The sequence below is a fragment of the Hordeum vulgare genome, chromosome 5H (genome assembly GCF_904849725.1).
Source record: "Hordeum vulgare subsp. vulgare chromosome 5H, MorexV3_pseudomolecules_assembly, whole genome shotgun sequence".
NCBI classification, from domain to species: domain Eukaryota; kingdom Viridiplantae; phylum Streptophyta; class Magnoliopsida; order Poales; family Poaceae; genus Hordeum; species Hordeum vulgare.
In genome coordinates this window covers 323,971,178-323,998,302 of record NC_058522.1, presented here as the reverse complement: position 1 = coordinate 323,998,302, position 27,125 = coordinate 323,971,178, and positions in this window count along the sequence as shown.

The following is a 27,125-nucleotide window of genomic DNA, read 5'->3' as shown; positions in this document are numbered from 1 at the left end:
AGGTGAGGAAGGTTCAGTGTTCTAGGTTGCAGCATCCTAAGCATTTATGGTGGCTAACTTACGTAGAACAAGGTATTGATGTGGTGGTCTATGCTAGCGGTCGAACACTAGTTGATCATTAAGTGATCATGAACACCTACTTACGTCAAACATAACCCCACTGTGTTCCCGATCGAAGAGAGGTCTTCGAAGGGGACAATCACGGTTACGCAGACAGTTGACAGTTTTATTAGATTAAGTTCAAGTTATCTACAACCGGATGTTAACAAATATTCCAAGGTGCCACATAACCGCGAGCACGGCTTTCCGAAAGATTAAACCCAGTAGGGGTGCTCCAACTAGTCCATCACAAACGGTCACGGGCCGCAAAGTATTCCTCTATCACGAATCTCGTGATCTCGTCGGATTCCTTAGAGGAAAACCTCAACTCTAGGGAGAACCAAAGCTTCACCGGGATTCCTATACGCAAGATATATCACTAAGGTAAGACAAGACTAGCAGGACCTCCCGTCGTGTCGACGACCCCGATAAGAGTCGCGTATCTCAGTCTCATGACACGACGGATGAGCTAGACGTCGAGATGGCTAAACCTCTGGGTGACCAGGGGGGCGCCGGACATCGCCCAGGTGGGACCAACACTCATGAGGAGCACTGTCCCGGGTTTTTGATTAACTCCTCGGGGTAGCTATTCCCTATGCAATGTTTGGTCCTGCCGGACAAGTCTTAACACTACACGATTTATCAAGGGGGTCCCCATAACAACCCCGAACGTGTTAGTAGCGATCAGTTATGGAAACAAACACCGGTAGCCGGAAACTATGGCGGCAACAACGAAACAAAACACCCAGCAAAAGGCTAGGCCTCCCGTCAGTACCAAGTATATAGGTGCATTAATTAAATAACATATTAAACATAAGGATATCAAAACTCATGCTATCACATGAGACAATTGCAGCTGCATCTAGCAACACTAACATTAGAAGCTGAGCAAGCCTACTTAGCCATTCAATATTAGCTAGGAGGGGAAAGTGTTTGGGTTTCATGGCAATATCAGGAGGCAATTATTTCAGTGGTAGGCAGCGAGCATATGATGAAGGACACGTGAATCTAGGCATAACAAAGCTAGAGATGGTATCAAGGTCATGGTCATCTTGCCTGTGATGTCTTCAGCTTGGAACTGCTCTTGTTCGTCCTGCACGTACTCTCCCGAATCCACGTACTCGCTCTCCAATCCCGGTGCTACCCAACATAAAAATAGCATCCAATGAACAACAACACCACATGATGCAACAAGCACATGATGCATGAGATGAGAATGATCTTGCATCTCTATTCTAATCACTTGCATATGCATGAGAAGAAACTACATACTTCTGGACAGAACTTCACCCTAAGCTATCGTGACATGCATGAAGATGACATGAACAGATGCATCACGCGAAAACGATGCAAAAACATATAAAGAACGTTATGAACAGAGCTACGGATCAACCGGAAACAACAAAACAAGAAATGGAGTCCTACGGATCAAAACTACCACAAGCACTCTCCAATGGCATACTTCTGGTATTCCCAGGTTGCCAAATGATCAAACAAACAAACATAGATGGGGTGGTGCAAAGAAACTCACCTCACCATCAACTATGCACTCACAAGCATCAAAACAACAAAACTATGCATTCTGTCCTAAACAACAATATAGCAGTTTGAGAGCAACATGCAAAGCACCTACAACCACCCAAATGTGCCAAACAAGATATGTGGCAAAAGTTATTCAAAACCTCTACAAGAATGAGAAAAAAGATAATACAAAGGAGTTACACACAGAAAGATCTACAACTGCTAACTTGGCCAAAAATATCAGTTTTCAAGGACTTAGTGAAATTCTCAGACTTTGACCAGCTGTTTAAGCTCTGGAGCATTTTGACAGCGCCCAAAACAATATCTACAGGAAATGAAATGGAATGAAAATTGACAGAGAGCTAGAAAAACACAAAAGCTAAAACTCTCTAGTTGATTGCAAGGGCTGATTCCCAACACATGAACTTTTGCAACCACAATTACAAGGGAAGAAAATAACAGCAATTTCTCACACTTAGTGAAAATCGCAGACTTTCACTAAACAGACAATTTCAGCCACATGCCTACTTTGACAAGGCACAACTTGCACATATAAACTCCTAAGAATAAAACAAAATCACCATGTTGTAGAGGGGTCCACCCACTACTGCCACAACAAGGAATCATCCTCTTGGGCTCATCACATCTCATGGAACCAAGCTCTAAACATTGAACAAAACAGAAAAATGACATTTCCAAAAATTGTTCCAAAGGGAAATCTGATTTCACCAATGGATTCCTGGGATGATTCTACCCCAAAAACATATATAATACCTAGGTACTTGCATAGAACAAATAGGCACAAACTTGAAAGGACAAACTACATGGAATCACAAAGATGCAAGTAGTGCTATATCACATGTGTTTCTCACTAGTTCATCACCTACACATGCACTTGCACACACTCACAACTCCAATGGTGACATGAGGGTTTAGACCTCATGTATGTGTGCCATAGCACATCACCATTCCCACACACATGCCTCAAGCATACACACACTCACATACATTCACTCACATCACTATCACTATCTCACACACATACAAGCTTGCACACAAGTGCTCCTAAGGCAAAGCCATGCCTTAGGCATGTGGCTGTCACACACACACATGTACCACAAGGACACATACACACACTAGATGTAAGTTACACCACATGATCACCTACACACACACACAAGCACAAGGGTGCTTGCACCAGACAAGCACACACCTCAAATATATCAACTACACAAACCTACTAGCAAAATAAACAAAGTGGAAACCTATTGGATGTGAGGTATAACACCTACACATGCTAGCAAACCATAAATATGCAAACCCACACATGCTTGCATCTACACATCAACACATGAAGCTTGCTCACACATACACATGGTCCACTAATCCCTAAACATGCTTACTACTAAAACAAAGGAAAAACTACTGGTTGTGAGGCAAAAATGCCCACACATGCTGTTTATGCAAATCACAGCAACAAAACTAACAAGAGAAGGTAAAACAGCAAAATGGAATAACAGAAAAATAAAAGGGGCTTGGGGGAATTGAACCCCAAACCTGCTGGTAAACACACAGAACCACACACCACTACGCTACTGCTCAGACACTCGACAGAACCGAGGGAGGAAGCAAGATATGCATTCCCCCTGTGCTACAGGGCCACAAGAAATAAATAGCAAAAGGGGTGGCGATGTGGAACTCGAACCCATGACGCGCTAGCAGCAAAATCGCCCTGCTGCCACTCTGCTACTGTGCGGTTCTTGGCCTAACAGGGGTATCTTACTAGGTAGCGCACACAAGGTCCGCCCTTGCTCTGTTCCGTAGAGAGGCGCTGACGACGAGCTCATCGGAGCCGATCGCTTCACACACCTCACATACAGTGCGGGGGAGGATCTGCAACTACGCCTCAAAGATGGAACTACTCGCGCGTCTACGCCCACATGCACAAGCTACGCAACTGAACACAAGCAACAACAACGCTACAACCTGCCGGTGCAACTCTGGCAGGCCTCGAGCAGGGGCTCGGTCATCGCTATCCGGGAAGGAAGGAGGAAGGAGGGCGCATGCTGCTCACCTAGCTATAAAGGGCAAGGCCTCATCGAGGGAGAGAGCTGCCGTCGACGATCGCTGTGGGAGGTGGCCGTAGAGGAAGTAGCCGAAGCTCAGAAGGTGCCGGCAACGAGGGAGGGCGTCGGAAGCGGCTCCCTGTGAGATTCCAACGGGAATGGAACCCCGCCGTGCTCCGCTCGTGCCTGGGCCGCTCGGGGAAGAAGGGCTGCACTGGATCGTCAGCGTCGAACTTACCAGGAGGAGGCCATGGCATCGAGCTGCTCGGGATCGCCCCCGGCGGCGCAGAGAGAGAGAGAGAGAGAGGGGGAGGAAAACGGGGAACCCTAGGGCTGCACTGGATGGCACATGGCTTATATCATCCTCGGGGAACGAGCTGGAGCCGTAGGATCGAAGCAAGGGTGATCGGTGGTGGAGGCTGGTTCGTACAGTGGTGACGCCAGCGAGAGGTAGGGGACGGTCGTCGAGCTGGGCTGGATAACGAGGGGAGGGAGTAGATGGGCCAGCGAGGAGGGAATAGAGGCCCATGCTGGCGCCAGAGAAGGAAGGAAACCCCGTGGGGTTTTCTATTTAAAGACAAATACTAGCAAAAGAATAAACTCCCTAGGTAACCTATGGCTCCAAAAATAAAAATAAAAATGCCCCTAGTCATAAGGAATTATGACCTATTTAAGCAAAATGAAAAGGGAATATTTGGAGCATTTTAATATTTACAAAAGAGAATTAAATAACCTGTTTTGTGAATATTTACCCCACTTAAACAAAGATTCAAGACACTATAAACCTAGCATCACATCCACCACAATTCACTCTAAAATATGAACATTTTGAATCAGGGATGGAGCAAGTGAAACTTGAGCTTGGAGAAAAATGGAGAGGGGGGGGGGGGTTTGAAACCTATTTCAAAACTAGCGAAGTTGCACCCCACTTTCAAACACCACTCCACATCACTTCGCATAGCATATCACACCACATACCACATCCATGGATCAACAACAACAACAATACAATGAAGGCATGGATGAATGGATGCATGAATGCAAAGGGAAACAAGACATGCACATGAAATACCACATGGAATATAACTCTCATTTCAATGACATGATGGACCCACATACAAGAAGGTTCCAAATAAGGAAAGTTACACTCTAGGGCATTACATACGATCTGATCGAGGGGGTGAATATCTGAGTTTCGAGTTTGGTGCTCACTTAAGACAGTGTGGAAACGTTTCACAGTTGACACCGCCTGGAACACCACAGCGTAATGGTGTGTCCGAACGTCGTAATCGTACTTTGTTACATATGGTGCGGTCTATGATGTCTCTTACCGATTTGCCGTTATCGTTTTGGGGTTATGAATTAGAGACAGTTGCATTCACTTTAAATAGGGCACCATGAAAATCAGTTGAGACGACACCATATGAGCTATGGCATGGCAAGAGGCCAAACTTGTCATTTCTTAAAGTTTGGGGATGTGATGCTTATGTCAAAAAGCTTCAGCCTGAAAAGCTGGAACCTGATACGTCCCCAACGTATCTATAATTTTTGATGGTTCCATGCTATTATCTTGTCAAATTTTGGATGTTTTGTATGCCTTTTACATCTTTTTTGGGACTAACTTATTAACTCAGTGCCAAGTGCGAGTTCCTGTTTTTTCCGTGTTTTTGACCCTTTTCAAAGGAGGATTTTAAACGGTGTCCAAACGGAATAAAACTTCTGAAAAGATTTTTTCCGGAATAGAAGATACACACGAGACTTGAGAACCAAGGCAGGGGCCACCAGGGGACCCCACAAGCCCCCTAGGCGAAGCCAGGGGGGCCTGCGCCTAGCAGGCTTGTGGGCCCCGTGTGGCTCGTCTGCCCTACCTCTTCCGCCTATAAAATTAGAAAAATTCCAAAACTGCAGGAGAGATCCACGAAAATACTTTTCCGCCGCCGCAAGCTTCTGTCTCCCCAAGATCCCATCTGGGGCACGTTCTGGTGCCCTGTCGGAGGGCGGATTCTGATATGGCGGGCTTCTTCATCAACACCATGACCTCTCCGATGATGCGTGAGTAGTTCACCATAGGCCTTTGGGTCCATAGCTAGTAGCTAGATGGCTTCTTCTCTCTCTTGGATCTTCAATACAAATTTCACCATGATCTTCATGGAGATCTATCCGATGTAATCTTCTTTTGCGGTGTGTTTGTCGAGATCCGATGAATTGTGGATTTATGATCAGATTATCTATGAATCTTATTTGAGTTTCTTCTGATCTCTTATATGCATGATTTCATATCCTTGTAATTCTCTTCGAGTTGTGGGTTTTGTTTGGCCAACTTGATCTATGATTCTTGCAATGGGAGAAGTGCTTGGTTTTGGGTTCATACCGTGCGGTGACCTCACCCAGTGACAGAAGGGGTAGCGAGGCACGCATCATGTTGTTGCCATCAAGGGTAAAAAGATGGGGTTTTCATCATTGGTTTGAGTTTATCCCTCTACATCAAGTCATCTTGCTTAAGGCGTTACTCTGTTCGTCATGAACTCAATACACTAGATGCATGCTGGATAGCGGTCGATGTGTGGAGTAATAGTAGTAGATGTAGAAAGTATCGGTCTACTTGTCTCGGACGTGATGCCTATATGTATGATCATTGCCTTAGATATCGTCATGACTTTGCGCGGTTCTATCAATTTCTCGACAGTAATTTGTTCACCCACCGTATTATTTGCTATTTTGAGAGAAGCGTCTAGTGAACACTATGGCCATCGGGTCTACTTCACACCATATTTTCAGCCTTACACTTTTACTTCGTTGCACTTTCCGCCTTCAGATCTCACTTTGCAATGAATCTTGAAGGGATTGACAACCCCTTTATAGCGTTGGGTGCAAGCTCTTTTGTGTTTGCGTAGGTACTCTGGACTTGGCGCGATTCTCCTACTGGATTGATACCTTGGTTCTCAAACTGAGGGAAATACTTACTGCTCCTGTGCTGCATCACCCTTTCCTCTTCAAGGGAAAAACCAACGCAAGCTCAAGACGCAGCAGAAGGATTTCTGTCGCCGTAGCAGAAGAATTCCTGGCGTCGTTGTCGGGGAGGAGGATCAAGTCAAGAACAGTCTCCCGTCAACGTGCCAATTTCTGGCGCCGTTGCCGGGGAGGAGTATCAAGTCAAGAACAGTCTCCCGTCAACGTGCCAATTTCTGGCGCCGTTGCCGGGGAGGATCAAGTCAAGAACTCATCCAAGTAAGTGTCGCAAACTCATCTCTTGCATTTACTTTTTTGCCTCTCGTTTTCCTCTCCCCCACTTCTGAAAAAAAAATTACAAAAATATTTGCCTTTTTCTTCGTTTGCCTTTTTCGTTCGCCCTTTTCTCTCGCTTGCTTTCTGTTCGCTTGTGTTCTTGCTTCCTTGTTGAAGTCGCCATGACTGAAAACACCAAACTTTGTGATTCTCGAATACTAATAATAATGATTTTATTAGTACTTCGATTGCTTCCGCCACTAGTGCGGAATCATACGAAATCAATGCTGCTTTGCTGAATCTTGTTATGAAAGAGCAATTCCCCGGCCTTCCTAGTGAAGATGCCGCATCCCATCTTAATACCTTCATTGAGATTTGCGATATGCAAAAGAGGAAAGATGTGGATAATGATGTGATTAAATTGAAGCTTTTTCCTTTCTCGTTGCGAGATCGAGCAAAAACTTGATTTTCGTCTTTGCCAAAAATAGTATTGATTCTTGGAACAAGTGCAAATGTGCTTATATATCCAAGTACTTTCCGCCGGCTAAGATTATCTCTCTCCGTAATGATATCATGAATTTTAAGAAACTTGATCATGAATATGTTGCACAATCTTGGGAGAGAATGAAATTGATGATTAGAAATTGTCCCGCTCATGGCTTGAGTCTTTGGATGATTATACAAATCTTTTACGCTGGCTTGAATTTCGCCTCTAGAAATATTTTGGACTCCGCCTCAGGTGGAACGTTCATGGAAATCATGTTAGGAGAAGCCACAAAACTCCTAGACAATATCATGACGAACTACTCTCAGTGGCACACTGAAAGGTCACCTACTAGTAAGAAGGTACACACTATAGGAGAAATTAACTCGTTGAGTGCTAAGATGGATGAGTTAATGAATTTGGTTGCTAGTAGTAGTGCTCCTTTAGATCCTAATGACATGCCCTTGTCTTCCTTGATTGAGAGTACCAACGCTAGCTTGGACGTTAATTTTGTTGGTAGGAATAATTTTGGCAACAACAATGCTTTTAGAGGAAACTATGTTCCTAGGCCTTTTCCTAGTAACCCCTCTAATAACTTTGGCAACTCCTACGACAATACTCATGGAAATTACAATATATTACCCTCTGATCTAGAGAGTAATATCAAAGAGTTTATCAACTTGCAAAAGATTTTCAATGCGTCCATAGAGGAGAAACTACTCAAAATTGACTATTTGGCTAGGAGCGTTGATAGAATGTCTAGTGATATTGATGCTTTGAAAGTTAGATGTGCTCCTCCCAAGATCAATATGAATGAAACTTTGAAAGCTATGCGTGTTTCCATGAGTGAGAGCAAAGAAAGAACCGCCCAAATTCGTGCTAGACATGAATGGCTTAAAAGGGCGTGTTCTCGTGATGAGAATCACGAAGATCTTAAAGTGCTTGGTGTGACTCCCATTGAATCTTTGTTTTCTTGTGTCAAACCTAATGATGATGGGGCTGGATATGAATCCACTTTGGTTGAAAAACGCCCCAATGATTTGGAGTCCATTTATCTTGATGCTAAAAGCATTGAAAGTGGAGTAGAAGATATTAAAACCTTGAGTAGTAATGAAACTACTACTTTGGATTTCAAGGAATTCAATTATGATAGTTGCTCCTTGATTGAATGCATTTCCTTGATGCAATCCATGCTAAACTCTCCGCACGCTTATAGCCAAAACAAGGCCTTTACCGATCATATCGTCGATGCTATGATAAAATATCTTGAAGAGAAACTTGAATTGGAAGTTTCTATCCCTAGAAATCTTCATGATGAGTGGGAACCTACTATCAAAATCAAAATCAAAAACTATGAATGCAATGCTTTGTGTGATTCGGGTGCTAGTGTTTCCACGATTCCAAAGTATTTATGTGATGTTTTGGATTTTAATGAGATTGAGGAGTGTTATCTTAATTTGCATCTTGCGGATTCTACTGTCAAGAAACCCATGGGAAGGATCAATGATGTTCTTATTATTGCAAATAGGAACTATGTACCCGTGGATTTCATTGTGCTTGACGTTGATTGCAATCCTACATGCCCTATCATTCTTGGTAGACCTTTCCTAAGGACTATCGGTGCTATCATCGATATGAAGGAAGGGAATATTAGATTTTAGTTTCCTTTAAAGAAGGGCATGGAGCATTTTCCTAGAAGGAAAATAATATTGCCTTATGAATCCATGATGAGGGCTACTTATGGTTTGAGCACCAAAGACGACGATACGTGATTCTATCGCCTTATGCCTAGCTAAGGGCGTTAAACAATAGCGCTTGTTGGGAGGCAACCCAATGAATTTATCTTTTTCTTTCTGTTTTGTTGCGACCACACCATCATAATTCTGTTATGATTGTGTATTTTGTGTTTCTTTTTGTGTTTGAGCCAACCAAAACCTTTATGACTAGTCTTGGTGATGGTTGTTTGATCCTGCTGGAAAAAGACAGAAACTTTTCGCTCACGATATTATTTTTCATTTTTATTAAGAAAGAGCTTTTGAGTTGATTCTTTTTGCTTCTGGTTGATATGCCTTTTTCCCAGGCAGTCGTAATGTTTCAGAAGTTTTGATGTACCAGAAGTATACGAAGTATACAGACTTCTACAGACTCGTCTGTTTTTGACAGATTTTGTTTTTGTTGAGTTGGTTGCTTGTTTTGATGAAACTATGGATAGTATCGGGGGTACTAGCCATGGAAAAGTGAGAATACAGTAATATAACACCAATATGAATAGAAATCAAGTTTGCTACAGTACCTAAAGAGGTGGTAGTTTGTTTTCTTGTGCTAATGATATCACGAGTTTCTGTTTAAGTTTTGTGTTGTGAAGTTTTCAAGTTTTGGGTGATGTTCTCATGGACAAAGGGATAAAGAGTGGAAAGAGCTCAAGCTTGGGGATTCCCAAGGCATCCCAAGCTAAATTCAAGGACACCAAAAAGCCTAAGCTTGGGGATGCCCCGGGAAGGCATCCCCTCTTTCGTCTTCAATCCATCGGTAACATTACTTGGAGCTATATTTTTATTCACCACATGTTATGTGTTTTGCTTGGAGCGTCTTGTATCGTAGGAGTCTTTTTTTGTTGTTGTGCCACAATCATCCTTTCTGCACACCTTTTGAGAGAGACATGCACTCATCGTGAATTTGCTAGAATGCTCATCGTGCTTCACTTATATCTTTTGAGCTAGATAATTTTGCTCTATGTGCTTCTCTTAGATCTTTTAGAGCACGGCGGTGCGTGACTTGGTAGTTGGCTTGTGCTATGAAAGTAGTCCCAAAGGTGATAGATACCCAAAAAGGATACAAAAAACTTCCATCTTCATGTGCATTGAGTAGAATGAGAAGTTTGATTCCACTCATTAGTTTTGAGACGTGGATTTGGTAATATTAAGAGTTATGTTAGTAGGGTGTTGTGGATCTAGAAATACTTATGTTGAAGTTAGCGATTCCCGTAACATGCACGTATGGTGAACCGCCATGTTAGGAAGTCGGAGCATAATTGATCTATTGATTGTCATCCTTTGTGTTCCGGTCAGGATTGCGCGATGGTTAACACCTACCAACCCTTCCCCTATGAGTATGCGTTTAGCACTTTGTTTCGATTACTAATAAAAACTTTCGCAACAAGTATGTGAGTTCTTCATGACTAATGTGAGTCCATGGTATAGATGCACTTTCACCTTCCACCATTTCTAGCCTCTCTAGTACCGCACAATTTTCGTCGGTGCACAAGCCCACCATATGCCTTCCTCAAAACAGCCACCATACCTACCTACTATGGCATTTTCATAGCCATTCCGAGATATAATGCCATGCAACTCCCACCATTCCGTCTCATGACATGCGCCATCACTCTCATATTGCCATTGCATGATCGTAAGATAGCTAGCGAGATGTTTCAACGTCATACGCCAAGCTAGATCGTTGCACATCGCGGTACATCGCCGAAGGCATTTCCTATAGAGTCATCATCGCTCTGAGCTTTGAGCTGTGAGTAAATAAAAGTGTGATGATCGTCATTATTAGAGCATTCTCCCATGTGAGGAAATAAAAAAAATAGGCCAAAGTTGCCCACAATAAAAAAAGAGAGAAAAAGAGGCCCAAGAGCCCAAACAAACAAAAAAAGATAGAAAAAGAGAGAAGGGACAATGCTACTATCTCTTTTCCACACTTGTGCTTCATAATAAACACCATGTTCTTCATGATTGAGAACCTCTTGTTTTGTCACCACCATATGCTAGTGGGAATTTTCATTATAAAACTTGGCTTGTATATTCCAAGGATGGGCTTCCTCAGATTGCCCTAGGTCTTCGTGAGCAAGCAAGTTGGATGCACACCCACTAGTTCTCCTTTTGAGCTTTCACATATTTATAGCTCTAGTGCATCCTTTGTATGGCAATCCCTACTCATTCACATTGATATAGATTAATCGACATCTCCATAGCCCTTTAATACGCCGAGTCAATGTGACCATCTCCTCCTTTTTTGTCTCACAACTACCACCACACTCTATTCCACCTATAGTGCTATATCCATGGCTCACGCTCATGTATTGCGTGAGAGTTGAAAAAGGTTTGAGAAAGTAAGAGTGCTAAAACAATTACTTGGCCAATACTGGGGTTGTGCATGATCTAAATTAGTTGTGTGAGGATGATGGAGCATAGCCAGACTATATGATTTTGTAGGGATAACTTTCTTTGGCCTTGTTATTTCGAAAGTTCATAATTACCTTGCTAGTTTGCTTGAAGTATTATTGTTTTCATGTCGATAACAAACTATTGTTCTGAATCTTACCGATCTGAACATTCATGTCACATGAAAAAGTTACAAAGGACAACTATGCTAGGTAGCATTCCACATCAAAAATTCAGTCTTTATCACTTCCCTACTCTAGGACGAGCAGGAGTTAAGCTTGGGGATGCTTGATACGTCTCCAACGTATTCATAATTTTTGATGGTTCCATGCTATTATCTTGCCAAACTTTGGATGTTTTGTATGCCTTTTATATCTTTTTTGGGACTAACTTATTAACTCAGTGCCAAGTGAAAGTTCCTTTTTTTCGTGTTTTGACCCTTTTCAGAGGAGGATTTTAAACGGTGTCCAAACGGAATAAAACTTTTGAAAAGATTTTTTCCGGAACAGAAGATACGCACGAGACTTGACAACCAAGGAAGGGGCCACAAGGGGACCCCACAAGCCCCCTAGGCACGGCCAGGTGGGGCCCGTGCCTAGCAGGCTTGTGGCCCCCCTGTGGCTCATCTGCCCTACCTCTTCCGCCTATAAATTCAGAAAAATTCCAAAACTGCGGGAGAGATCCACAAAAATACTTTTCTGCCGCCGCAAGCTTCTGTCTCCGCAAGATCCCATCTGGGGCACGTTCTGGTGCCCTGCCGGAGGGGGGATTCGGATATGGAGGGCTTCTTCATCAACACCATGACCTCTCCGATGATGCGTGAGTAGTTCACCATAGACCTTCGGGTCCATAGCTAGTAGCTAGATGGTTTCTTCTCTCTCTTGGATCTTCAATACAAAGTTCTCCATGATCTTCATGGAGATCTATCCGATGTAATCTTCTTTTGCGGTGTGTTTGTCGAGATCCGATGAATTGTGGATTTATGATCAGATTATCTATGAATCTTATTTGAGTTTCTTCTGATCTCTTATATGCATGATTTCATATCCTTGTAATTCTCTTCGAGTTGTGGGTTTTGTTTGGCCAACTTGATCTATGATTCTTGCAATGGGAGAAGTGCTTGGTTTTGGGTTCATACCATGCGGTGACCTCACCCAGTGACAGAAGGGGTAGCGAGGCACGCATCATGTTGTTGCCATCAAGGGTAAAAAGATGGGGTTTTCATCATTGGTTTGAGTTCATCCCTCTACATCATGTCATCTTGCTTAAGGCGTTACTCTGTTTGTCATGAACTCAATACACTAGATGCATGCTGGACAGCGGTCGATATGTGGAGTAATAGTAGTAGATGTAGAATGTATCGGTCTACTTGTCTCGGACGTGATGCCTATATGTATGATCATTGCCTTAGATATCGTCATGACTTTGTGCGGTTCTATCAATTGCTCGACAGTAATTTGTTCACCCACCGTGATATTTGCTATTTTGAGAGAAGCCTCTAGTGAACACTATGGCCCCAGGGTCTACTCCACACCATATTTGACCCTTACACTTTTTTTCTTTGTTGCACGTTCGGCCTTCAGATCTCACTTTGCAATCAATCTTGAAGGAATTGACAACCCCTTTATAGCGTTGTGTGCAAGATCTTTTGTGTTTGTGGAGGTACTCTGGACTTGGCGCGATTCTCCTACTAGATTGATACCTTGGTTCTCAAACTGAGGGAAATACTTACTGCTCCTGTGCTGCATCACCCTTTCCTCCTCAAGGGAAAAACCAACGCAAGATCAAGAGGGAGCCGAAGGATTTCTGTCGCCGTAGCAGAACCCAAAGCAGAAAAGTGCGTCTTCATAGGTTACCCAAAAGAGACAGTTGGGTACACCTTCTATCTCAGATATGAGGGCAAAGTGTTTGTTGCTAAGGACGGAGCTTTTCTTGAGAAGGAGTTTCTCTCGAAAGAATTGAGTGGGAGGAAGATAGGACTTGATGAGGTTGTAGAACCTCTGCTCCCTCTAGATGGTGGTGCAGGGCAGGGGGAAACCCTTGTCGAGGCAACACTGGTTGAGCAGGAAGCTAATGATGATGATCATGAAGCCTCGAATCAAGTTACTGTCGAACCTCGCAGGTCGACAAGATCACGTATTGCGCCTGAGTGATATGGTAATCCTGTTTTATCTATCATGTTGTTAGACAACAATGAGCCTGCAAATTATGAAGAAGCAATGGTGGGCCCAGATTCCAACAAATGGCTGGAGGCCATGAAGTCTGAGATAGGATCTATGTATGAAAGCAAAGCATGGACTTTGTAAGTATTACTTGAAGGTCACAAGGTTATTCAGAACAAATGGATCTTTAAGAAGAAGATGGACGCGGACGGTAATGTGACCGTTTATAAAGCTCGACTTGTGGCAAAGGGTGTTTCACAAGTTCAAGGAGTTGACTACGATGAGACGTTCTCACCCGTAGCGATGCTTAAGTCCGTCCGAATCATGTTAGCAATAGCTGCATTTTTCGGTTATGAAATCTGGTAGATAGATGTCAAAAGGGCGTTCCTTAACGGTTTTCTTAAGGAAGATTTGTATATGATGCAACCCAAAAGTTTTATCGATCCAAAGAATGCTAACAAAGTATGCAAGCTCCAGCGATCCATTTATGGACTGGTGCAAGAATCTCGGAGTTGGAATAAGTGCTTTGATGAGGTGATCAAAGCATTTGGGGTTTATACAAGTTGTTGGAGAATCTTGTATTTACAAGAAAGTGAGTCAGAGCTCTGTAGCGTTTCTAATATTATATGTGGATGACATATTGCTGATTGGAAACAAAGTGGAGTTTGTAGAGAGCGTAAAGGATTACTTGAACAAATGTTTTTCAATGAAAGACCTAGGAGAAGCTGCTTACACATAAGGCATTAAGATCTATAGGGATAGATTGAGGTGCCTAATAGGACTTTCACAAAGCACATACCTTGATAAAGTTTTGAAGAAGTTCAAAATGGAGAAGTCCAAGAAGGGGTTATTGCCGGTATTACAACGTATAAAGTTGAGTAAGACTCAGTGTCCAGTAACCGCAGAAGATAGAGAAAAGATGAGTACCGTCCCCTATGCCTCAGCCATAGGGTCTTTCATGTATGCAATGTTGTGCACAAGACCGGACGTCAGCCTGGCCATAAGTATGGCAGGCAGATTTCAAAGTAATCCACGAGTGGATCACTGGACAGCGGTCAAGAATATTCTAAAGTACCTGAAAAGGACTAAGAAAATGTTTCTTGTTTATGGAGGTCATGAAGAGCTTGTCGTAAAGGGTTACGTCGATGCAAGCTTTGACACTGATCCAGATGACTCTAAGTCTCAAACCGGATACGTATTTATTCTTAACGGGGGTGCGGTAAGCTGGTGCAATTCCAAGCAAAGCGTCGTAGCAGATTCTACATGTGAAGCGGAGTACATGGCTGCCTCGGAGGCAGCTAAGGAGGGTGTCTGGATGAAGCAGTTCATGATGAATCTTGGAGTTGTGCCAAGTGCACTAAATCCGGTAACTCTGTTCTGTGACAACACTCGTGCCATTGCTTTAGCAAAGGAACCAAGGTTTCACAAGAAGACCAGACACATCAAACGACACTTCAACCTCATCCACGACTACGTCGAAGGAGAGGACGTAAATATTTGCAAAGTGCACACGGATCTGAATGTTGCAGATCCGCTGACTAAACCTCTTCCACGAGCGAAACATGATCAACACCCAAACTGTATGGGTGTTAGATTCATTCCAATGTAAATCGCATAGCAATGTGAGACTAGATTATTGACTCTAGTGCAAGTGGGAGACTGTTGGAAATATGCCCTAGAGGCAATGATAAAATAGTTATTGTTATATTTCCTCTTTCAAGATAATTGGTTATTATCCATGGTATAATTGTATTGAATGAAAGCATAGATACATGTGTGGATATATAGACAAAACAATGCCCCTAGTAAGCCTCTAGTTGACTAGCCAGTTGATCAAGGATGGTTAAGGTTTTCTAACCATATGCAAGTGTTGTCACTTGATAAGTGGATCACATCATTAGGAGAATGATCTGATGGACAAGACCCAAATTATAAACATAACATGCGATCATGTCATTTTGTTGCTATTGTTTTCTGCGTGTCAAGTATTCATTCCTATGACCATGAGATCATGTAACTCAATGACACCGAAGGAATACCTTGTGTGTATCAAACATTGCAACGTTACTAGGTGACTATAAAGGTGCTCTACATGTATCTCCGAAGGTGTCCGTTGAGTTAGCATGGATCAAGACTGGAATTAGTCACTCCGTGTGACGGAGAGGTATCTCGGGGCCCACTCGGTAATACTACATCACATATAAGCCTTGCAAGCAACGTGACTAAAGTGTTAGTCACGAGATCTTGTATTACGGAACGAGTAAAGAGACTTGCCGGTAACGAGATTGAAATAAGTATAGGGATGCCAATGATCAAATCTCGGGCAAGGAACATACCGAAGGACAAAGGGAAAGATATACGGGATTATATGAACCTTCACACAGAGGTTCAACCGATAAGATCTTCGTAGAATATGTAGGATCCGATATGGACATTCAGGTCCCGCTATTGGATATTGGCCGAGGAGTGTCTCACGTCATGTCTACATAGTTCTTGAACCCGCAAGGTCTGCACACTTAAGGTTCGGTGACGTTTCAGTATAGTTGAGTTATAGGTATTGGTGACCGAAGGTTGTTCGAAGTCCTGCATGAGATCACAGACGTCACGAGGGTTTCCGGAATGGTCCAGAAACGAAGATTGATATATAGGATGGTTTCATTTGGTCTCCGGAAAGATTTCGGGCATTACTCGCTGTACCGGGAGTGACGAATGGGTTCCGGATCTTCACCGGGAGGGGCCCACCCACCCGGGAGTGAGCCCAATGGTCCTAGGGTGACGCACCAGCCCTTAGTGGGCTAGTGAGGCCATCCCAAGTGGGCTATGGCGGCAGAAGATAAAAACCAAAAAAAAGAGGGAGGTGGGAAGGGAGAGGAGGACTCCTCCTTCCCCAAACCGAATTGGAGTTGGAGTCCTCCTCTACATTTCGGCCGACGCCCTAGGGGCTCCCTTGAGTCCCAAGGCTAGCCCCTCCCCTCCTCCTATATATACTAGAGGTTTTAGGGTTTTTGAGATACAACTTTGCCCCGTGCAACTCAAACCTATACCTCATAGTTCTTCCTCTAGATCGGATTTTTGCGGAGTTCGGGCGGAGCACTGCAGGAATAGATCATCACCATCACCGGCGCGCCGTCACGCTGCCAGAGAACTCATCTACTTCCCCGTCTCTCTTTCTGGATCAAGAAGGCGGAGATCATCATCGAGCTGTACGTGTGCTGAATGCGTAGGTGTCGTCCGTTCGGTGCTAGATCGGGACAGATCGTGGGACGACGGTGATTTGAATCACGAAGTTGTACCACTACATCAACCGCGTTTCTTAACGCTTTCCGTTGAGCGATCTACAAGGGTATGTGGATTCGATCTTCCTCTCATAGATGAACATCACCATGATAGGTCTTCGTGTGCGTAGGAATTTTTTTATTTCCCATGCAATGTTCCCCAACAGGTTGTACATAGAGGGAGAGAGTGGACGGATTAGTTTTCACTCCACAACCAGCGCCTCCTTATATAGGCCGTCGGGTAGATGGGTCTGGGCCAGGACCACGACCGAGTTCATGAACAACCCATGGTCCTATCGAATAGTGGCACTTTCATTTAGTGACTCGTTAATTAATCCACAATTAATTAACCTTTTTTGACCGACAAAAATAAGGCTCCGCTCATTCCCGCAACCCGCCGCACGCGCGTCGTGGCGACGCAAGGCGGACGACAGAGGAGCGCGCACGTACAACTCCTCTTCCCAAACTCTCAATGACAAGTGATAGAGCAACCCTTATAAAGAGGTCTCTCTCTTACTACTCTAGCAGTATGGTACTAAAGTTCTTACCACTTGTCGTACACTCACATGGCCATAGAGATTAACCAGGGATTATTGTCCTATATGGGTCTAAGCCCATCTATAATCCAACACCTTTCTCAAGTTTTTTTAGAGAAGGAGGAATGCCCTGATCTCTGCAAAGAGATGCATGCAACCCCTTTGTTAAGAGTCAGTTACGTCACTAGTGTCATAACTTGACGTAAAAAATCATTTTAGTGCTAAAACTTATGACATACATTAAATTGATGCCATAACTTGATTTTGGCGTGCATATATGATGCAAATTACATTTCTATATGAACATAGTGCTGATTAGGCGTGCCAACTTGGCATGGGAGCTGATGTAGCAAGTAAACGACGTGTGTTTCCTATTTTGTAAAAATATACCTTGGGATGTTGTTTTCATAGAAAAGCCCCTCGCAGCGACCCATAATTTTGTCATGAATGGAGGCGCATGGGGTCCATCTATCAGCGTCACATAATATTATGCAAAAAACTCGCAACCGAGATTCAATCATGTGACCGTTCCCTGTAGGAACGCAGGTCAAACCAATACAACCGACAACATTTGTTTGTTATTAGCTATTACAAAATCGTATATAACCTTTCTAACTTAAGTGGGATCGTCGCTAAGAGAGATGCATATAGATGTCTAGCTCTCAAACCACTCCACACAAAAAAACTTAAGTGGGTTGAAGTGCCATCAGCCCATTTTGCGCTTTATTTAAAAAACATACATGTAAATTGTAAATGTATGTTATAGATAAATAATTGCAAACTAACAATGATGAGTTATTTATACTACATCAGCTTTCTATTAAAATCATGAACATTTTAAATTTATATCATCATTTATTAAAATAAAATATATAATTATGTTTTTATTTTTATTAAATTGGAAAATTATTACATGATTTTTTTAATTTATAATTTAAAAAGTAACACTCCTCGGAGGTGTGGTGGCCACTCACACATGATGACTACATGTCGCTGCTTTTAATCCCAGCCAACTATTTTTACATTGTATGAATATATGTTTCTTAAAGCATGAACATATTATATACTACATGAATAATTTATTAAAACTGCGAATGTTGAAAAAATTATTGAAAAATTAATAAAATATATAGTAAAATAAAAAACTTCCTTAGAGCATGAACACTTATATGCTACATGAATATATTTTTAACTCTGAACATTTTAAAACTTATATAAGCGTGTATTAAAATATATAAAAATATAAGCACTTACTTGAAGCATGAGTACTTTTATGTATTACATTAATATTTTGCTAAAACTTTGTACATTTTTAAACTCACATAAGCATTTTTTGAATATATCTTTTTATTCAGTATGCAAATTTATACATGAACAATTTTGAAATTCATAATTTATTATATATACAAATGTTAAATTGGTATGTGATTATTTATAATGTTATTTATTTTATGTGTATATATTATTTGTAACACACTATTATAATTTACATATATTCTATAATATTCTGAAAAAAAACTATGGAAAATTGGTTGTTGGGACTAGATGACACTTCATAGTCAAAAAATATATTGTTGCAGCATCCACTTAATACGTGAAATTGTTGTAGTTTGGGTGGTTAGCCGTGCGCTGTTGCTAGCTATAGGTGAGCGGTTTGAGTCCCTGCACACAAAGTGATTTTTTAATTATTTGTGAGAGGTTGGCAAGTGGACCAAGCGGCCGTGAAAGGGCTTTTTTCGTGACAAAAAAATCCAAATGTTCTTTTATGCAAAATACTGGATCACACGTCCACCTTATCGGCCAGTAGCTGACAGCGGGTCTCATGCCATGTTGGCATGCCTAATCAACATATTATTTCATATACAAACGTGATTTAAACCGTATGTGCATGTCAAAGCCAAGCTGTGACACCACTTGAATGTATGCCACAAGTTTTAGCACTAAACTATTTTTGTAGTCAAGTTATGACACTAGTAGTGTAATTGACTCCTTTGTTAAACAAAGCATTCAGAAAAATCTAAGGTCCAGAACAAGCTCGCTCGGATCTGAAAATAAAATCATAAAACGAGCACAACTCCCAAAAATAAAACTAGATGACTAAGAACCTATTCTATTTGAAAGCACATATGCTTCCTTGGTGATTTTGATAATTCATGTGACAACATACATTGTCTCTTGGACTAACACTTTTACCTAAATATTTCAGGTTTAGTCCATGAAGAGCTATGGCTTAAGGTTTATGTGGAGATTCCCCTGAACGCAAGAATGGAATAATATTGGCTCAATCTACAAGCTAGAAGACACATCATTTTATATTTGTGAGAAATCACTTTTGAGTCCGTAGGAAAGCCAATACTATTAAAAGGGGGTGAATTAGTAAAACGTACTGATTCCTCAAATGCTCAAAGTTAGCCACCAAAACACCGAGTCATTTTTCCCACATATCCAGGCTGTCAAGTTCCACATTCACAAATTCGGTATCACTATCCACATCGGACCCACCGAGTTTGAACCTCACACAGAATCCCAGCCATTCCCACCAAATCGGTACAACCGAAACTGCATCGGTGCTACCGAGTTCACTGTGACCAACATTTTGTTGCATAGATACACAAAATCAGAATTTTCGAGTTTGAGTATCGGTGCCACCGAGTTTGGCCATCTGACCATTAGTCACCTTTTCGGTGCCACCAAGTTGTGTATCTCGGTTTCACCGAGATTCAAAAGTTCACACCTTTAGTGCTAGTTAGTACCATCGAGTTCCCAACTTCGGTGTCATTGAGTTTGCTCTTTTGTGTGTAACCGTTGGATTTTGGCAACTGCCTATATATACCCATTCACCCACCTCTCATTCGTGGGAGAAGCACTCAGAACACAAACTTCATTTCCAGATCCATTTTCTGAGAGGGAACCACCTACTCATGTGTTGAGACCAAGATATTCCAATCCAGTCATTTGAATCTTGATCTCTAGCCTCCCCAAACTGCTTTCCACCAAATCAACCTCTCCTACCCATGCATATTCTGTGAGAGAGTGATTTGTGTTGAGGAGACTATCTTTAGATGCACAAGAGCAAGGAGTTCATTGATCTAGCACATCTATTACCTTTAGAGGGTGGTGCCTCCTAGATTGGTTAGGTGTCGCTTGGGAGCCTCCTACTTTGTGTTGTGGAGTTGAACCGAGATGTTTGTAAGGGCAAGGAGATCGCCTACTTCGTGAAGATCTACTGTGAGTAAGGCTATGTTGGAAATATGCCCTAGAGGCAATAATAAAATGGTTATTATTATATTTCCTTGTTCATGATAATTGTCTATTGTTCATGCTATAGTTGTATTAACCGGAAACCGTAATACATGTCTGAATACATAGACCGCACCATGTCCCAAGTGAGTCTCTAGTTGACTAGCTCATTGATCAATAGATGGTAATGGTTTCCTGACCATGGACATTGGATGTCGTTGATAATGGTATCACATCATTTGGAGAATGATGTGATGGACAAGACCGAATCCTAAGCATAGCACAAGATCATGTAGTTCGTCTGCTAGAGCTTTTCTAATGTCTCCGTCGTATCTATAATTTTTGATTGTTTCATGCCAATATTCTACAACTTTCATATACTTTTGGCAACTTTTTATACTATTTTTGGGACTAACATATTGATCCAGTGCCCAGTGCCAGTTCCTGTTTGTTGCATGTTTTTTATTTCGCAAAATATCCATACCAAATGAAGTCCAAATGTAATAAAAACTTACGGGGATTTTTTTGGATTCATGAGCTAGTAGTGTATCCCAACATGACGAAGGTGATCTTGATGTAAGGGGAAAAGGGTTTCTGATGAGACCAAAATAATAAGTTTTGCATGGGTTTGAGTCATCACACAAGCAAGCATACACTCAAACAAGGGTTGACATTGCACTCACAACATTTTTTGAAAAAGTTTTAACAAGCTCTGATTTTTGCAACACAGAAAACTTGGGATGAAAAACAGGATGTGACAGACCTATCCCCCTTACAAGAACCTCGTCCCCGAGATTCCTAAGCTAAGCGTTAAACAGCTCGGGAAATTCTGATCGGAGATAGTCTTCACGCTCGCATGTGGCTTCTGCTTCGGTATGGTTGCTCCACTGAACCTTGAAAAACTTGATGGTGCGGCTTCTGGTGCAACGCTCTGCTTCGTCCAAAATGCGGATCAGTCTCTCGCGGTAGGTAAGACCCGGTTGAATGTCAATAGCTTGATGGTCAATGTCCTTGTAACGATCGGGACGGTTCGGCACTTGCAAACACTTCCTGAGCTGTGACATGTGAAACACGTCGTGCACACCCGAAAGTTCAGGAGGTAGCTCTAACTGGTAAGCTACTTCCCCGCGCCTTGCCGTGATCTTGAAGGGTCCAATGAACCTTGGAGCTAGCTTCCCCTTGACGTGGAAACGCTTGGTCCCCTTGAGAGGCGTGACTCGCAAGTACACTTGGTCTCCGGGAACAAACTCCACGTTTCGGCGGCGAGGGTCCGCGTAGCACTTCTGCCTTGACTTAGCTGCCTCCAAGTTCTCTCAGACAAGCCGAACCTTGTCCCCTGCTTCCTGTACTGCCTCTGGACCGAAAACTAGTCCTTCACCGGTTTCAGACCAATTGAGCGGGGTGCGGCATTTCCGCCCATATAATGCTTCGAATGGGGCCATTTGAAGACTGGACTGGTAGCTGTTGTTGTAAGAGAACTCAGCAAAGGGTAGGCAGTCTTCCCACTTGGCACCATGGGCCAAAACACAAGCGCGGAGCATGTCCTCAAGTATCTGATTTACCCTCTCGGTCTGTTCGCCCGTCTGCGGGTGGAAAGCCATACTGAAGGAGAGTTTGGTTCCGAGAGCTTCTTGAAACTTCTTCCAGAATCTTGAGGTGAACTGCGTGCCGCGGTCGGACACAATATCTTTGGGGACTCCATGGAGACTCACCACTCGATGAATGTACAGACTGGCCAGCTGGCTGCCATCGTAAGTGGTGTTAACGGGGATGAAATGGGCCACCTTGGTCAAATGATCAACTATGACCCAAATGGATTTATGACCCTTATTCGACCGGGGCAACCCGGTGATGAAATCCATGCCGATTTTATCCCACTTCAATTCTGGCACTTGAAGAGGTTGTAGCAATCCAGCGGGTCGTTGGTGTTCAGCCTTGACTCGCTGACATACATCGCATTTAGCGACATAGGAGCCAATTTCCCTCTTCATGCCATGCCACCAGAATCGTTCTCGGATGTCTTGGTACATCTTGGTACCACCTGGATGGATAGACTATGGTGTGTCATGTGCCTCTTGCAGGATCAAGTCCTTAAGTTCGGCCTTATTGGGTACGCATAAGCGTTTCCCATACCACAATACTCCTTGCTCATCAATCAAGAATCCTGGGGCTTTGCCTTCTCGCACCTGCCTCTTGAGGCCTTCGATACTCTTGTGACCCTTTTGGGCTTCCTTGATGTCATTTGCCAGAGTAGGCTTGACTTCGAGGTTGGCCAGGTACCCTGGTTCGACTATCTCAAGTCCTAAGCCCTCCATCTCTTCATACAAGGCGGGTAACCTTTCCTTGAGCGCGACGTTCAAGGAGCCTGCCTTCCGGCTCAGGGCATCGGCTACCACGTTCGCCTTGCCGGGATGGTACTGAATGCTGAGATCGTAATCCTTGATTAACTCAAGCCATCTCCGCTGTCTCATGTTCAGCTCTCTCTGGGTGAAGACATACTTCAGACTTTTGTGGTCTGTATATATCTCGCATCGCTTTCCCAGAAGGTAATGTCGCCACGTCTTCAAAGCATGCACTACCGCTACTAGCTCGAGATCATGGGTGGCGTAGTTTTCCTCATGCGGTCGCAGTTGCCATGACAAGTACGCCACGACCCTGCCATCTTGCATCAGGACTCCACCGAGCCCGGTTCCCGAGGTATCACAATATATCATGAATTCCTTGTTGATGTCTGGGGTAGCCAATACCGCAGCGGTAGTTAGCCTCTTCTTCAACTCCTGGAAGCTCGCTTCACACGCCGGTGTCCACTCGAACTTCCGGCCTTTCTTCAAGAGATGAGTCATAGGTCGAGCGATGCTGGAGAATCCCTCGACAAACTTGCAGTAGTATCCCGCGAGCCCGAGGAAACTCCTGACATCCTTCACGTCCTTAGGTGATTCCCAGTTGGTCACTGTAGCAATCTTGGATTGATCCACGGCTAACCCGCGTGCCGTCAGGGTATGACCCAGAAATCCAACTTCGTTCAGCCAGAACTGACACTTGCTGAATTTGGCGTAAAGTTGGTGCTCTCGAAGCTTTCCCAGAACTAGCCTCAGGTGTTGCTCATGCTCTTCTTTGGACTTGGAGAAGATTAGTATGTCATCGATAAACACGACGACAAACTTGTCCAAATATTCCATGAAGACCTTGTTCATGAGGTACATGAAGTAGGCTGGGGCATTTTTCAAACCGAAGGGCATGACCGTGCATTCATACAGACCGCACTGGGTCACGAATGTAGTCTTGGGTATATCTTCTGGTCGGATCTTCAACTGGTAGTATCTCGATCGGAGATCGATCTTGGAAAATACCCTGGCCCCGTTTAACTGGTCGAACAGGTCTTCGATCTTGGGAAGCGGGTACTTGTTCTTAATTGTTACTTCATTAAGGGAACGGTAGTCGACGCAGAGTAGAATGGTACCATCCTTCTTTGAAACAAACAGAACAGGTGATCCCCAAGGTGACGCACTCGGACGAATGAACCCTTTCCTGAGTTGCACATCCAGCTGTTTCTTCAGCTCTGCCAACTCCTCGGAACCCATCCTGTAAGGCTTTTGATAAATAGGCCTCGATCCGGGCATAAGATCAATGATGAACTCAATGTCTCGGTCAGGAGGCATTCCGGGTAGCTCATCAGGAAAGACGTCCGGGTATTCACACACTATAGGCACTCGATCAAGCTCTACCTCGGAGAGACTGTTGACTCGAGGTGCGCGAGCCGATACTGGCTCAGAGACGAACTTGACCTTGACCCCTTGGTTGCTTATCATGGTGATGGATCTGTTGGCACAGTCCAAAAGACTCTGGTGCTCGGCCAACCAATCCATACCGAGGATTACTTCCACACCTTGTGATTTAAGCACAATGAGGTCTGCCAAGAAACTCGGCCCATTGATAACTATCTCAACCCTTCTACACCCTAGGTTGGTCCTTAATACTTCTCCTGGGGTTTGAATTGCCATCTGTCCTCGGAGTAAAGTGGGTTTTAAACCTCATTTCTCCGCAAACCCTTGAGTAACAAAAGAATGTGAAGCACCACAATCAAACAACACTGTTGCTGGAGTTGAGTTGACGAGGAACGTACCCAGAATGCAGTTCGGGTCTTCCTGTGCTTCTTCTGCAGTGATGTGATTGATCCGGCCCCTAGCATTGAACTGTTGGTTGCGGGGGGCCTGGTTCCTCCCTGGTGCACCTTGACCGGGGTTGGGTGCATTGGGACGCGGTGCGTCGGGCTTCTTGTTGGGGCACTGCCTGGAATAGTGCCCAGTCTGACCACACCCAAAGCAGGTGACTTGCCCTGGAGGGTTGGTCTTGAACCCACCGTTGTTTGGCGGTTTGACTACTGGCTTGGCTTGCCGCTGAGGCTGATAATTTTGGGGGAACACCGGGTACTTGTACTGTTGCTGCTGAAAGTTGGGTCTTGCAGGTGGTGACTGCCATGGTCTTGGTCTTGCGTTACCGGGTCCTCCACTGCCTATCAGCTTGCGCTTGCGGGTGTCGTCCATTGCACGACGCTTGTCTTCCAGCATAAGCGCTTTGTTAACCAACTCGCTGAAAGTCTGGCAGTCGCAAACCACCAGCTGGTATTGCAGGGACTGCTGTAACCCTTCCATGAAGCGTTCCACCTTAGCGGCCTCAATGTTAACATCTTCAGGTGCGTACCTTGACAAGAGATTAAACTTCTGCAGGTACTCCTTAACAGTTCCACTGCCCTGCCTCAAGGCTCGGAATTCTCGCTTCTTAATGGTCATCAGTCCAGGCGGAATGTGAGCCGCGCGAAATCCTTCCTTGAACATCTCCCACGTGATGACTTGCCCTGCCCGCATGATCTGGAATCCATCCCACCATGCCATGGCGGTGCCTCCGAGACAGTGAGAAGCATAAAGGACTTTCTCATGATCATCGGTGCACTTGACCAGCACAAGGAGGTCTTCAATGGTGCGAATCCAGTCATCGGCGTCCACGGGTTCAATCGACTCCGTGAATATGGGGGGCGTAGTCCGCATGAAGTCAGAAAGAGTAGAGCGACCACCGCCATACTCATTCCGCGGCGGGTTGTCCACCAGGACTTGGGTCAGCTGCTGGATAGTGGCATTGCTGGCTTGACGCTGCTCTCGAAGAGCTTCAAGGAACTGAGGCATCGTCAAGTTCTCAGGAGGAGGTGGTGGCGGAAGGTCTCTAGGCTGCTCGTGGTGACCTCCAGCGTGAGCTTCTCCTTCGGTTCCCTGCGGCGTCCCTGAGGAGCCGGCGCCGGGGTTGCCGAAGGTGCTGTTGTGGGTTGCGTTCACCATCCTGTAATAGAAACAGACAGGTCAAAATGCCACCTTGCTCGGAAGTACAAGGATTTGCTCCTAGTAAGAGGGGGTCCAATACGTGCATGTGCCAAGTTTTTAAAACCAAAGTTTTTGACAAACTGGAAATTGCATTCATGACAACTAGGTGACGTAGTCACTTACAGACTGCCCAAGGCAATAGGTGACTTACATAAAGCACACATACGCAAATTAAAATGGATACAAGGATACCCTATACTCGGGTACTCAGATTGCCTACGCTAAAACCTACGCGGCGGACTGCTTGGTCTCAAAGGCGGACTCAACAGGATCTTCATCTTCATCAACATCCCCTTCATTTATAGGAGTGGAAGAAAGAATCCGCACGTCTCGGCTTCTCTTGGGCGAGGCGGCGAAGATCTCAGTGTACTCTTCCGCTGTCAGGCGGCGACTCTGAAGAGGGACTGCCCGGATGGGTAACACACCACCCTAGTGGCAACAGCTGCCCTCCCTTCAGGTGCGCTTGCCTTCTTTGCTTTGCGGTTCTGCATCTTCTCAGTGTGGAGCAGGCCTTTGACTAGGTGCAGCTCTTGGAGAAGCTTGACTGATTCCTTAACCAGGAAGTGTGTGAGGGTGTCTGACAAAAGACTGAAGTAGGTCTGAAACCTCAGTGGCATCCCATCCTCCGTGGCGGGGGTGAGTGTCCAACTCCCATCCACTCTTTCCTTAATGAAAGGTAGATGACGAGTGACAGGCTCATTAGCCATCTCAGGGAGGATGCTGCGGAGTTGCACGAGCGTCTCTCGTGCAGCCGTCTCCACTACCAACATCAGCTCTCCCATCTGTGGTCCTTCAAAGAACCAACTAGATGGGAAGTCATTAGCCTTCACTATCACATCCACGTGATATTCCTTGGTGTCGGCGTTGACCCAGTGCTCGTGGTAGAGGAAGATGGGCGTGCGTCGTACGTGGCACTTCTCGAGACAATCCACCAGAAGTAGTGGAAAGCCGGTCTCAAGAAGCGTCTCAGGTATAGCAG